Source organism: Lactuca saligna, chromosome 3, assembly GCF_052625555.1.
Source record: "Lactuca saligna cultivar CGN05327 chromosome 3, ASM5262555v1, whole genome shotgun sequence".
Lineage (NCBI taxonomy): Eukaryota > Viridiplantae > Streptophyta > Magnoliopsida > Asterales > Asteraceae > Lactuca > Lactuca saligna.
The window spans coordinates 189,296,403-189,310,960 of record NC_136419.1 but is presented as its reverse complement, the minus strand read 5'-3'; the positions used below and the strand labels follow the sequence as shown (position 1 = coordinate 189,310,960).

The 14,558-nt window shown below is 32.0% G+C and overlaps 1 long non-coding RNA gene across 1 annotated transcript; it reads left to right on the top strand.

Annotated features, from left to right (window-relative positions):
• Positions 1 to 10,444: 10,444 nt before the first annotated feature.
• LOC145034082 (uncharacterized) lies at positions 10,445 to 13,077 on the top strand. Its single transcript, XR_013677874.1, has 6 exons — positions 10,445 to 10,522; positions 11,779 to 11,905; positions 12,139 to 12,174; positions 12,265 to 12,418; positions 12,659 to 12,742; positions 13,016 to 13,077. It is a non-coding gene; the product is annotated as an uncharacterized LOC145034082 (long non-coding RNA).
• Positions 13,078 to 14,558: the final 1,481 nt, after the last annotated feature.

Genomic DNA, 14,558 nt, shown 5'->3' with positions numbered 1-14,558 from the left:
ACGGAATGTAAAGAAATACTAGACTTTGGCCATCCATTGGTATTCCCTCAGTAATCACCGACAGATTTCCGATGGAATTATTGTTTTAGAAAATAAATCAATTTTTTTATATTAATATACTAAAAATATTTCAATTATTATTTGTGCAATTCTTTGTTTCTTAATATATATATATATATATATATATATATATATATATATATATATATATATATATATATATATATATATTTCAATTTACTAATTATTATACTATAAGTAATTTTGTAATTACTTATAATTATTATGAAAAATATAAATTATCAACGTAAATGTTGTTTTAGGAAATGGGTAAACTTTTTTTATTAGTATTTTTATAAAAATAACTCAATTATTAGTAATAATAGTAATTATCTATTAACTTTTTTATAATTAAAATATTTTAATTATCAACCAAATAAATCCAATTTTTATTAGTATTAGTATATAATAATAGTTTAACAAATTATAATATTACTAGTACTTAAATAATTTTTTATTATTTAATTATAATAATATAATAATTAGTATTAATTACTATTTATCGGAAAAAAAATAATTATTATTAATTAGTATTTATCTAGTTATTGGTATTAATAATAATAATAATAATAATAATAATAATAATAATAATAATAATAAAATATATTACTGACGTATAATAAAGGTGTGAGGAAGATAAAGTAATTAAAAACATGCTTAGTACTCGAAAACTTGAAAATTAGAATTGAAACATTGGTCCTGAAGATGTACACGGACGTATGTATGCGTATATTAGCTATAATTTATCAAATGTATATTTATTGATATATTATATGTAGGTGAGAAAAAGAAATCAGAAATAATGAACTATGGTGCTCGAAAAGTCGGAAATTAGAACAATTTCGTCGGAAATCGGTTAGTAATTACCGACGGATTAGCGACGGCTGGTGACTAAAATATGTGTAGGAAACTAGATCTCATAACCAATAGGCATATTATTAATTCTTTGTTCAAGATTAAACAGATCATTAACAGAATTAACCTCATTTGTCATCTTATCTTCTCTTCGAACCAGATGTATAAATACATGAGCCAATTCATATCATTTTAATTTTTTAGAGATTTTCATCTTCTTTAACTCCGTATAGTCATGGTACGTACACTAAAACTGTATGATCTGTTCATCCTATTATGCCAAAACTTGAGTAAAATAGTTAATAACTTCTGTGATTATTATTATTATTATTTCTCAATGTAGGCTATTAGTAGGATGCTTAATGTGATTACATGCTCACTCATGAGCATTGGATTCATCACTGCCACCCAACTTCAGACTGTAGTTAGTTTGGAAACTAATGTTAACAACTTTGGAGATGACATCACCAATGATTCTTTCGTACACAACTTTTATATATACACAGTGTGATTTTAAGTAGTAGCAGTTGACGAATCGTTTTCAAGCTATTTTCTTTTTGAATTGGTGACGGATATTCTAAAAATTGACAGTAGCAGGAAATAGGCAACTAATTAACTTAGCAATAGTGACATTTTTTCAGCATTTTACAACTTAAAAATTTTAATGTATGTTTGTCATGATCTTGTAGGCAGTTAACAAGCCATGGGATGCAACATGTAGTTCTACTAGATAATTTAAATTATCTACTGGAAACTTTCTTGTTCAACCACTGTCTTTCTCTGTTCCATGCAAAGCTCCAACTGTTGTCGTCACTATAAGTGTAATTAATTAATGAATATGGTTGCCAAGAAAATAAATTAATTAATTTGTTACTATAGAATTCATGGGATCTTTTTATATATTTGCAGGTTGTAGGGACTCTTCTAGCACCAACGAAGAACAAGTGGATTAATAACACCGGTACTTGGCTTAACTTTCAACACATTGATAATCTTGTTATAAATGGACCTCAAGGATTTGATGGTCAAGGTGGTGAGACTCTTGCAAACAGGTCATGACATCTTTTTATATATTACAATGCAAAAAGCATAAATATATTTCCATTAAATTGTTTATTATTTAGATATATGCATAGATCTTATTTTTATTACAACAAAATACTTTAAGAAATCAATCGAATTATATATAATCGTTGAAACTGTTTTTCATTCAAATTATGTATCAACTTATATTTTGATAAATTTGTCATATTGGAGTCTAGTATTGTAATAACAACAAAGAAAAATGTAAAGATCATTTTATATGATAAACAAAGAAGTAAAAATTCATTATAATTAACCCTTTTTCTTAAGTTTTAAACCTTTTTAACTACTGAATGTTTGTTTATATATTTTAGACTAGCACTTGTGAAAATAACCCCACAGTAAGTAATCCCCTTGTGCAACATCCAAAACAAATTAAGTTATATTATTTGATCAAATATAATGGATTTATGTTTTTTTCTTTTACGTTCTGAGATTTCACCATTGCAATGGCCTTCACCTCACGAGTGTAACCTCTATCAATTGCCTGAAAAATCATATATATATATATATATATATATATATATATATATATATATATATATATATATATATATATATAAATGCTTCCAATGGAGCCATCATCTCTAACATCAGCATAATTGCGCCCAAAGAGAATCCTAACACGGATGGCATTGACATATCTGATTCAAGCGGTGTTCATGTCACTGGTGATCGGTACAAATTTTGTACTGCTCAAGTATATATCTATTTAATTAAGATTAGATGCATTAGATAACAACCTATTTTTCCTGATTTATTTATTAATTACAGCATCATTATATCATTGTTGTTTTGAAAAATGTGCATAGTACGAAAATCATTTACAAGCCGATGAATGGTATACTTGAGTAATTCTTCAACATATATAATCTTAATAAGAAGAAAAACGTCACTGCATTATAATCATGTATGTAATATATGCAATGAAACAAACTTTAAAAAATAAATAAATAAAGTAATATAATGTTTGTTGTTATATATTTCTTGCATTTAATTTTTTTACTTGATGAAAAGAATTGTTTCTAACAATATTTTATTTTTATTTTTTAGGGGATGATTGTTTCGCAATCAATGGTGGTAGCTTCCACATCACTGTTGACGGTCTATTTTGTGGCCCAGGTCATGGCATAAGATTTGTTGTACAACATTCGATCACAACTTAATCACTAGAAGTATATCATGGTTGACACTATTACAAAATTGGGTGAATTCTTACGAAAATTAGTTACGGAATTTTTCCATCGGAAATTAGTGTCGAAATTCTGAGGGAATTGTGACAAACATAAAAAACCCTAATTTTAGTGATAGAATACTGACAAAATAACGACAAAAATAAATTCCGTTAGAAATACGTCAGTGATTACCACTGAATACTGACAAAATTTAAACGAAATAGTAGACTTTGACCATCCGTTGGTATTCCATCGGCAATCACCGACAGATTTCCGACGATATTGTTTTTTTAGAAAATAAATCAACTTTTTTATATTAATATTCTAAAAATATTTCTATTATTTTTTTATTAATATTATTAATTGTGTAATTCTTTATATATATATATATATATATATATATATATATATATATATATATATATATATATATATATATATATATATATATATATATATGATTCTTCAATTTACTAATTATTATAGTATATGTAGTTTTGTTATTACTTATAATTGTTATGAAAATTATAAATTATCAATGCAAATGTTGTTTTAGGAAATAAGTAAGCTTTTTTTATTAGTATTATTATAAAAATAACTCGATTATTAGTATATAATAATAGTTTAATTTATAATCATATTAATTTTAGGTTCCTTTCGTAACAGTACTCTCCTCTCATTGGTTACTTTCGTTTTTTATTCTTTCCTTTTTGAGACCTTTATTGTCTGTTAATTCCAAAGATATCCTTCATCATCTCTCTCTATTCTTCCCACCGTTTCCACCACCTTCACTCTTTCAATCACTGTTCTTCCTCATCACAGTCTCTTTTTCTTCTTATGCCAGTTTTTCGGGAATAACTTTCTTCATCCGTAAATCTGGCGTCGAACCACCACTATTGTCGCCTCCATTGTCGCCTAGAGATATCCTTGTCCACAGTTCCCTTTGTATCCCAACACTATTCTCGCCTCCATCGTCGCCCGAGAGAAGTTACTTCGACATTGAAGGTCTGGGATCTTCAGGGTGAGCGACTGTTGTTGCCGTCGATTGAAATCCATTGCGGCTCTAAACCACTGGTGTTGAACCCGACAATACCAATACTATTCACCAAGAATAAGGACGTCTTTGTCGATGGGGAAAACGACGGTTTCTATAAGGCAGTTTGGATTTGTAAGAGAGGTAAGCCTTGGAAGGTAGATAGATCAGTCCCAAGCATCGCTGGTGACCAACGAATGAAGCAGTGGAGACGGTAATACCTTATGTTCATCACTATGTTTACTTTTGTTTCTCTTTAGGGTTTGAATAGTTCCCCAACCTTACTATAGCCAATGGTGTTGTGAATTGTGACCGGTGTTGTGAATTGTGATTGTCAATTCTGTTTTTGTTTCATGTTTTCAGGTTTGGTTTGTACTAAAACTTTTGTTTGAGATTTCTCAATGATTGGTCTCATATTGCAATCAGGAGACACACCCATGCATATTCGACCACGGTTAAGAAGAAGGGCAGTAGTTAGTGTTGATGGTGCTGTGATTTTGCAATTATCTTCCCTAAAACTTCTTATTTTTTGCCATATATCAATCTTGAAGGTATGTTTTATGCTGCATTTATGATTTACACTACATTCTTAGTTAAAAATTTCTGCAAAAGTAGCCCTAGATGATTTCTATAGGTGTTAAACATTGCTAGTATCAACTATGGACATTAGTATTTACATGTCAATTTTAGGATTAGTTTCTGTTTGATGAATATTTCTTCAAATATGTAAAATGTGAAATCAAAAATAGTTTTACAAATATGTGACAAGATCCATGGATACGTGCTTCAAAGCAAGTGTCATCTCCAGAAAAATCAAAAGTTGGTGGGTCTATAAGAAAGCAAGTTATCATCAATTTTTGTGTTTATAATTTTATTACAGTTACATTACCCATCTCCCCTATTCTATTCTCCATACCTTTCATCGGTTTCCATTTCCAAAAATCCATTCATTGGGTTGATTCTTTTGTTTATTATCCTATCTTTGACTAGGTTGATTATAGGGGGCATAATGGGTATAATAAATTGCTTCCTAGTATTTTATGATTTTGGGCATTTTTTTTAGTATGAGTTTTGTTATTTTATTAAATGTGTTTGATGTTGATTTCAGTTGAAACTCCTATTGCAAAGCCTATTGTTCTACTATCAAAGCCTAATTCAACAAAAGATAGTATATATGCAGGTAAATATGAATACCTCTAAATGAAAATATTTGGTTTATGTTTATGGATTTATGATAAAAGAAAGATGCACAGTCAGTTTTTTCTTATTTATTTGTAAAAATTACACTTATGGGTAGCTAGAGGATACTTCATTGGTCGAAAAATAAACAATTTACGATGAAGTATAGTAGTTTTGTTCAGGTAAAGGTTGTATTTTATATAAAAAAAATATAAATAAAGTTCAAAAAAGGAAAATTGTGTTAGATAATAGAATTATTAGTGTTGTTATGTTGTTGGTTTGACTTTTGACTTTTTTTTCAATGTGTTACAGGTAGGTGATAATTATTTGAAAGATCTTCTTGCAAACAACAAGGTAAAATACCCTTCGTTTATTTGTAACCAAGTCCATTGACTTTGTTACCATTTGATGATCAATATTCACGTGTTGAAATTACTTATTTGCCCTTTATCATGATCTCAAGCAAATTGATGTTTTGTATTTATTTTTTGTAGTAATATAGTTCACAGAGATATGTGAGGTTGTAGGTAGGATAGAAAAAATTAGACCTGGTTTCTAGGTTGGAATCCAATATGACGAAGCATTGGGAAAACACAATGGCATTTAAGTGAAATAATACATAATTTTTCTTGCTTTCTAGAAGTTTTATAATAAAGCTTTCTAGGGTATTTAATCTACTTTCTCGTCTAATATTAAAAATGGTTTTGGTCATGTTGATAGGATGAAAGGGACAATTCTTTTACTCCCCTCACTATATCGAGCCAAGATTAGACCGTATAAAGAAAAGGTTAACATCATTTGTTCAGGTAAAGGTTGTATTTTATAAAAAAAATAGAAATAAAGTTCAAAAAAGGAAAATTGTGTTAGATAATAGAATTATTAGTGTTGTTATGTTGTTGGTTTGACTTTTGACTTTTTTTTTTCAATGTGTTACAGGTAGGTGATAATTATTTGAAAGATCTTCTTGCAAACAACAAAGTAAAATACCCTTCGTTTATTTGTAACCAAGTCCATTGACTTTGTTACCATTTGATGATCAATATTCACATGTTGAAATTACTTATTTGCCCTTTATCATGATCTCAAGCAAATTGATGTTTTGTATTTACTTTTTGTAGTAATATAGTTCACAGAGATATGTGAGGTTGTAGGTAGGATAAAAAAAATTAGACCTGGTTTCTAGGTTGGAATCCAATATGACGAAGCATTGGGAAAACACAATGGCATTTAAGTGAAATAATACATAATTTTTCTTGCTTTCTAGAAGTTTTATAATAAAGCTTTCTAGGGTATTTAATCTACTTTCTCGTCTTATATTAAAAATGGTTTTGATCATGTTGACAGGGTGAAAGGGACAATTCTTTTACTCCCCTCACTATATCGAGCCAAGATTAGACCGTATAAAGAAAAGCTTAACATCATTTCATTTAATTTCAAATTATTATTCAATATTAATTGCATAAATCACAATTTTAATTTCTTTTTAACTTTTTTCATAGTTTATTATTTATTATTATTATTATTTTCTTTTTCCTCATTACCATTAACTAACTGTAAAATGACAATTTTACTTTTTTTATTTTTTGACACTTTATGGTAGATGTAGGGTTGGTAGATGTAGGGTTGACTACAGACCATCAACTAGGTTTGTCATATTTATCAAGTTGCATTAATTTATTCAATTATTTAGATATACGGTTGTCTAAAGCATATTAGTTTATTTCTTTTGGTAGTTTTCATCTCGCCATTTAGCATAAGAATACCCATTTGAACCATTGCTTGAATGTATGATTGTAGATAGAAAAGTCTTTCATGTGTATTCAATGAATGTTAATGGTGATTCTGGTTTTGGTTTTTTATTGATAGTTGTACAATTGTGGGTAGAACCTCGATTATACATTGTAACATTTGACAGACGACTTTTCAATGGTTGTTTTCCTCACTAAACAGGAAGTTGTTGGTGGTGTTTTTCAAAAGTTGAAGTGCTTCATCCAATCCATGTACAAAAAGGTTTTCGTCAATAAACTTTGAGATGTATGTGCAAATTATGATACTTAATTTTAGGTTATAGAAGCTCATTCCCAACAGAAGTTCGGTTTAAACCATTACATAATTTGTAGTTAATCAAACTACAAAAATAATCACATTATCTGTTTTGTTTTCATGCAGATCATCAGCAAAAGAATCCCATGACGGTTATTTGTTTGATGAAGATATGAAATTTGTAGGGATAATTTTGGAAGGGACAAAAAATGGAGGGGATTGTTAGGGGAGCAAAAACATCATACCTTGCTGTAAATATTCCTAAGGCAGTTCATAGGGAAAATATTGGGATGAAGATTAGTATGGGATGAATAAGACCGAACCATAGACATCACCGCCGCTCTAGGGTCTATCATACCAATTCGAGCTAGATTCAAGACCCTATTTCAAATATGTAAGTGAAGTCTGGTCCATTAAAATTAAAAAGAGCACATGGAATCCATGGGTTTTCACTTTTCACTATCTATAGAGATTATAGAAGGAATTCGATCCTATTCTTCTATTTTATTCTTTTTTTTCTTTTATGATTCTAAAAGGACCAAAATACCCCTTAGAGAAAATCACAACAATGACCTAGATGATCTGGTTCATTAAAGGAATGACTCCAATTTATTACCCTTTAAACAAAATGACCGCCAATGAACCGATTTCTAACTACAAATTGTGAAATTGCTTTTTCAATACTAAAAAAAAATTATGTCTATCGAAAGTAATTCATATATTATATGACTTTTTTCCTAATTTCTTTTTCAGGCTTTTAGTGGGTTAACATTTAGAAAGTATTTTCACAATTTGCAACAGAACTTATTTTGTATAAAAGATAAATAACATGGTCGCACCAACTATTATGGTTGCATATCATGTTTGTTCCTATTAACTCCAGATGAATTTTGTATAATGTATTTTATCCATCTTGCAGATTGTCTAACATGGGCTGATATTGTTGGATTCACTATCCATCAACTAACTGGAACATGTGATCAGAAAGTAATGTTTGATTTATACTCATCTGTCCTTTTATGCTTCTAGGTAGGCCTGTCAAATCGGGCCGTCGTGTCGTGTTTTTGTCTGACACGACACGACACGACAAGGTTTTTTGTAACACGAACACGACACAACACGATGTCGTGTTTTTTTTCACTAACACGAAAACGAACTAATTAAAAAACGACAACACGACACGACACGACAAAGATAATATTACATAACTATTATTTTATTTAATTCATATTTAATCATATATAACACGATAAAAACGACAAACACGAAAACACGACAAATACATGCTCAATCGTGTTAATTTCGTGTGGATTTGTAAACACGAACACGACACGACACGACATTGTGTTTTTTAAACTTAACACGAACACGACACGAAAACGAATTCGAATTTTGATTTCGTCCTGATTTCGTTTCGTGTCGTGTATTTTTGTCGTGGCGTGTCATAAATTGACACCCCTACTTCTAGGGTTTCTCTGGTTCATGAAATCAAGCATAATTGTAATATGATATTTCATTCCATTGCATGTTTGGTTGCAATAACTGCATTCCGTTTATACTATGAAACGGAAAACAAAACCATTTACGATCCCTGAGGAGCATGGGCATCTTCCCTAGTTACTTATAATATTACTAGTACTTAAATAATTAATTATATTTTAATTAAAATAATATAATAATTATTAATAATTACTATTTATCGTAACTATTAGTATTAGTTAATAAATAATTATTTACCTTTTTAACGACAAAAGTTATTACACTTACAGTGAGGTTGAATGATGTGATTGCCAAGAAAATAAAATTAATTCGTTACTAAAGAATTCAAGGGATTTTCAGGTCGTAGGGACTCTTCTAGCACCACCGCAGAACAAGTGGATTAATAACATCGATACTTGGCTTAACTTTCAACACTTTGATAATCTTGTTATAACTGGATCCGAATGATTTGATGGTCAAGGGTTGTCTAGTTGGTGGGACTCTTGCAAACAGGTGATGACATCTTTTTATAACAATGCATAAAACAACAATATATTTTCATCCAACTATTTATTATTTAGATATATGCATGGATCTTATTTTTATTTCAACAAAATACTTTAACGAATCAATCCAATTATATATAATCGTGGAAACTGTTTTTCATTCAGATTACGTACGAGCTTATATTTTGATAGATTTGTTATATTGGAGTCTAGCTAGTATTGTAATAACAACAAAGGAAAATGTAATGATCATAAGATATAATAAACAAACAAGTCAAAATCCATTATAATTAAGCCCTATTTCTTAAGTTTCAAACCTTTTTATTAGTTTATGTATTTCAGACTAGCACTTGTGAAAATAACCCCATAGTACGTAATCCCGTTGTGCAACATTTAAAACAAATTAAGTTATTTTTTGATCACATATAATGGGTTTATTTTTTTTTCTTTTATGCTCTAGGATTTCACCATTGCAATGGCCTTCACCTCACCAGTGTAACCTCTATCACTAGCCGAAAAAATCATATATCAATTCATGCTTCCAATGGAGTCATCATCTCTAACATCAGCATAACCGCACCCAAAGAGAGTCCTAACACGGACGACTTTGACATATCTGATTCAAGCGGTGTTAATGTCATTCGTGGACACATTGGGACCGGTACAAATTTCTTATTGCGCAAGTATATATCTATTTAATTAAGATTAGATGCATTAGATAACAACAACCTATTTTTCCTGATTTATTTATTAATTGCAGCATCATTATATCATTGTTGTTTTCATAAACGCACATCGTACGAAAATCATTTACAAGCCGATGAATGGTATACTTGAGTAATTCTTTCAACATATATAATCTTAATGAGAAAAAAACTTCACGTACATTATAATTATGCATTTAGTATATGTAATGAAACAAAATTAAAAAAAAATAATAAAGTTATATAGTATATGTTTTTATATATTTCTTGCATTTAATATTTTTAAGCATTGTTTCTAACACTATTTTATATTTATTGTTTAGGGGATGATTGTATCAGAATCAATGATGGTAGCTTCCACATCACTATTGACGGTCTATTTTGTGGTCGGGGTCATGGCATAAGGTTTGTTGTACAACATTCAATCACAACTTAATCACTAGAATTATATCATGGTTGTCTCTATAGAAAACTGAGTGAATTCTTACAGAAACTAGTGACTGAATATTTCTGTCGGAAATTAGTGACGAAATTGCAAATGAATTGTGGAAACCATAAAAACCCTAATTTTAGTGATGGAATTGCGACAAAATAGCGACAGAAATAAATTCCGTCGAAAATTCGTTGGTGATTACCGACGGAATGTAAACAAAATACTTGACTTGGGCCATCAGTTGGTATTCCGTAGTTGGTATTCCGTCGGTAATCACAGACGGATTTCCAACGAAATTGTTTTTCAGAAATAACTCAAATGTTTTTATATTAATATTGTAAAAATATTTCTATTATTATTATTATTATTATTATTATTAATTGTTTAATTCTTTCTTTTTATAATGATATATATATATATATATATATATATATATATATATATATATATATATATATATATATAAACACACACTAATTCAATTTACTAATTATTATAGTATAAGTAATTTTGTTATTACTTATTATTATTATTATTATTATTATTATTATTATTATTATTATTATTATTATTATTATTATTATTATATATATATATATATATATATATATATATATATATATATATATATATATATATATATATATATATATATATAAAGTTATGAAGAATAGGAACAGTAAATATGCATCTTATTTGTCTCTTTTGGTCCATGTACTTGCATTCGTTAGGGTTGGAAGAATTGATCTATAAGTTTAGATATTTTCATTTTCTACCCTGATTTGTTCCTATGGGTTGAATTTTACCCGACCACAGTTACTGTTTATGGGTTACCACATCAGTTACGATGTCGGTAGTGTACCTTGCAATGTGTCCTCCACCCACGATGGACTGACTCAAACTTCCAATACCATTGCTCCATCTACCCATCTCCTTCCGTTTCATCCCAATCTTCTTCTTCCACCGCCTTTTCATCTAATATCGATGTCTCCACCGCTAACTTCCCACACATGGTCATTTTTTTCGCTTTACCCTCTTTCATGCTTTCCAGATATTTCTCGTTTCTCATCCTTAATATTGATCTCCACCTCTCTGTACCATCGCTCCTATCATCGGTCGGACCTGATTAAGTGAGGAAATGGTGGCTTTTTCATTTTGTTTCTTCTGCATTCTCTACTTTTGATTCTTCACAACTTCTGATGGTATTTGGAATTTGTGTTGTTTATAGGCGACGTAGCAACATCCTAATAAGCCCTAATTTTTAGCATTCGGTCTACCAAGGTCTTGGTGGAAGTGGAGTACTGCATGTTGAGGATTTGAGTGAGCTTAAGAACGGATTTTCTCCACTGAATCAGGTATGTTCGATGTTTACCACCGCTAGTTTATGCTTCTCACCGGAAACAAAAGGCGGTGATTATCTCAATTTCTTTCAATTGCTCTTCGATTATATGCTTTGTTGCCAAATATATGGCCTCCACAAACCCTACGCACACTCCATCGTTATGGATTCAACTTCACCCAGTCAAGTATACTTATAGTTGTTGATTTCATATTTCACATATTTTTTCTTCGTTTCGTTTCGTTGCAGGTTTAATGAAGATTTGGACACTTCAAACTTCTGGTTGTAAGTTTTTTTTAATATTCTTTTGCGTTTTTTATTTATTATTGTTCTATAGTTGCAAATTTTGTTCTCTAATAGCAAATTACTTTTCAGTAAACCCAGACAACAAAGCTTACTTCAAATCAAGATTTAGAGTGGTATCAGCCACTTGGTCAGGTGTGTGGAATCTGTCGGTTCTATTTCATTTCCAGGAAGAGGAATGAACAAAATCCTATTCATTAGAATCAAGAAGCACAAGGATTTGGAGGTAATTCCAATTCCAGTATAATTACAATCATTGTGCTTGGTTGGATTTTGGTGTATGTTAGGCTTTTCATAAACTTAGTTTTTTTTTTTTTTTTTTTTTTTTTTTTTTTTTTTTTTTTTGGTTAGATTTCTTGGCAACTTTCAGTGCCAGCCTTCTTGCAATCAACACCTTTGATTTATTTGATTTTGTTTACTCTAACATTAACATCTCTTGGTAGCCTCACTATCATCCTTCTTCCAGTCTTCTGTTACAGGTTTGAAGTGTAGTTCTGGTCAAACAAATGCCTTGGAAAGAATGGGCAGTTTTTGTAACGACCCGTTCCCGGTATGTTAATTCATTGGTAATTGTTGTAAGTTTTGCATGAGAGACTCGGCGAGTTCATAGCCTAACTCGCCGAGTAGGGTCGCGACTTCGAGCACGCGTGAGCCGGGGACTCGGCGAGTCCATCTGTCTGGGTGAAACCCTAAACCCCCGGGTTGCCCACTATTTAAGTCACCTTATAGCCCCATTCTCGCCTCCCTCACCCTGAGAACACTGTGAGAAAGAACCCTAATCCACCTTGAGAGCTTATAAGTGTTTTTGTGCCATTTTGTGAAGGTGTGAAGAAGGAGAAGAAGAAAGGAGCAAGGAGAAGAGTTGTAGTGCAAAGATCCAAGGGCAAATCTGAGTTATTTGAGGTATTTTCGGATTTCCCCTCTTGTTATATGCTTTAAACCTCCATTAGAGCTCTCCTAGGATCTAGTTGATGCTTGTTCCAAGCCTTATGTTTGCATGAATGCCTTAATAAGTCGAGATATCTTCAGATCTGAATGATTGGGTGTTGTAGAGCCCAGATCTACTGCCTTTTTGGAGTTACTTTGCATATTAACCATAGATCTACCCATTTTGTGCATCTTTTAGCCTTATTTCCCTTATTCATGAGGTTGTACACGTAAAGTTGGAAACTTTACGTGGTAAATCAGCTTATTGGACTCAGATCTATCAATTGTATGTGTTGGATTCAAACAAAATCAAGTAAAAATCAGTTGCATGGCGGCGAACGACTCGGCGAGTTGGGTCGCGAGTTCCCGATTCCTTCATTTTTATCAGTGTCGAGTGGATCCAGTGAGTTAGAGAGTGGACTCAGTGAGTTGAGGGTAGACTCAGTGATGGAGGGACTCGGCGAGTTGTTCATACAACTCGGCGAGTCCAAGGCAATCTTCTTAAGAACAAGAACAACCCGTCGAGTTTGTTCATACGGCTCGGCGAGTCGGATGAAGATTGTCTGAGTTCTTGGATCAAGTGGGTACTCGTCGAGTCGATGCCACACTCGACGAGTAGCAGCGTGTAGAACTGAGAAGTGAGAGTAGGACTCGGCGAGTTGGGCGGCCCAACTCGGCGAGTCAGCCCAAAAGAGAGTTGATTTTGACCAAGGGTAAAAGAATCATTTTACCACAAGTGCAGTGTTTAGCATTTGATTGAGTGTGTTTATGGACTTGTAGCCGAGGAGATTCAGGAGCAGCAGCCGTTAGCTTCCCGAGCCACACACTCAGCAGCCAGCTTACGAGGTGAGTTTCCTTCCAGTAGGAACGAGTCTAAGGCCACAATGCCGGCCCGTTCAGTCAGCAGTAGTTTCCGGATTTAGGTCCGTTGCAGTAGCTAGTATGTTTGATGCCTTCGTGGCTCGAACATGATTTGTGTGCTATGTTTTATGCGTTAAGTGTTATGTGTTCCGGGCTACGGCCCGATGTAGTATGCCGTATATGTGTTCATGCTAGTTAATGTGTTATGCTATGCCATGTTCAGTCGGTCAGTTCCGGACTTCGGTCCGATGCAGGGGACAAGGTCCCAGTCGGTTCCGGACTTCGGTCCGATGCAGTTAGTTCCGGACTTTGGTCCGATGCAGTTAGTTCCAGACTTCGGTCCGATGCAGGGGACAAGGTCCCAGTCAGTTCCGGACTTCGGTCCGATGCAGTTAGTTCCGGACTTCGGTGCGATGCAGGGGACAAGGTCCCAGTCAGTTCCGGACTTCGGTCCGATGCAGTTTCCGGGCTTCGGCCCGATGCAGTGGGCAAGGCCCAATATGTGTTTATATGTTATTTTATGGTATGTGGTAGTTTGGGGGAGCTCACTAAGCTTCGTGCTTACAGTTTCAGTTTTG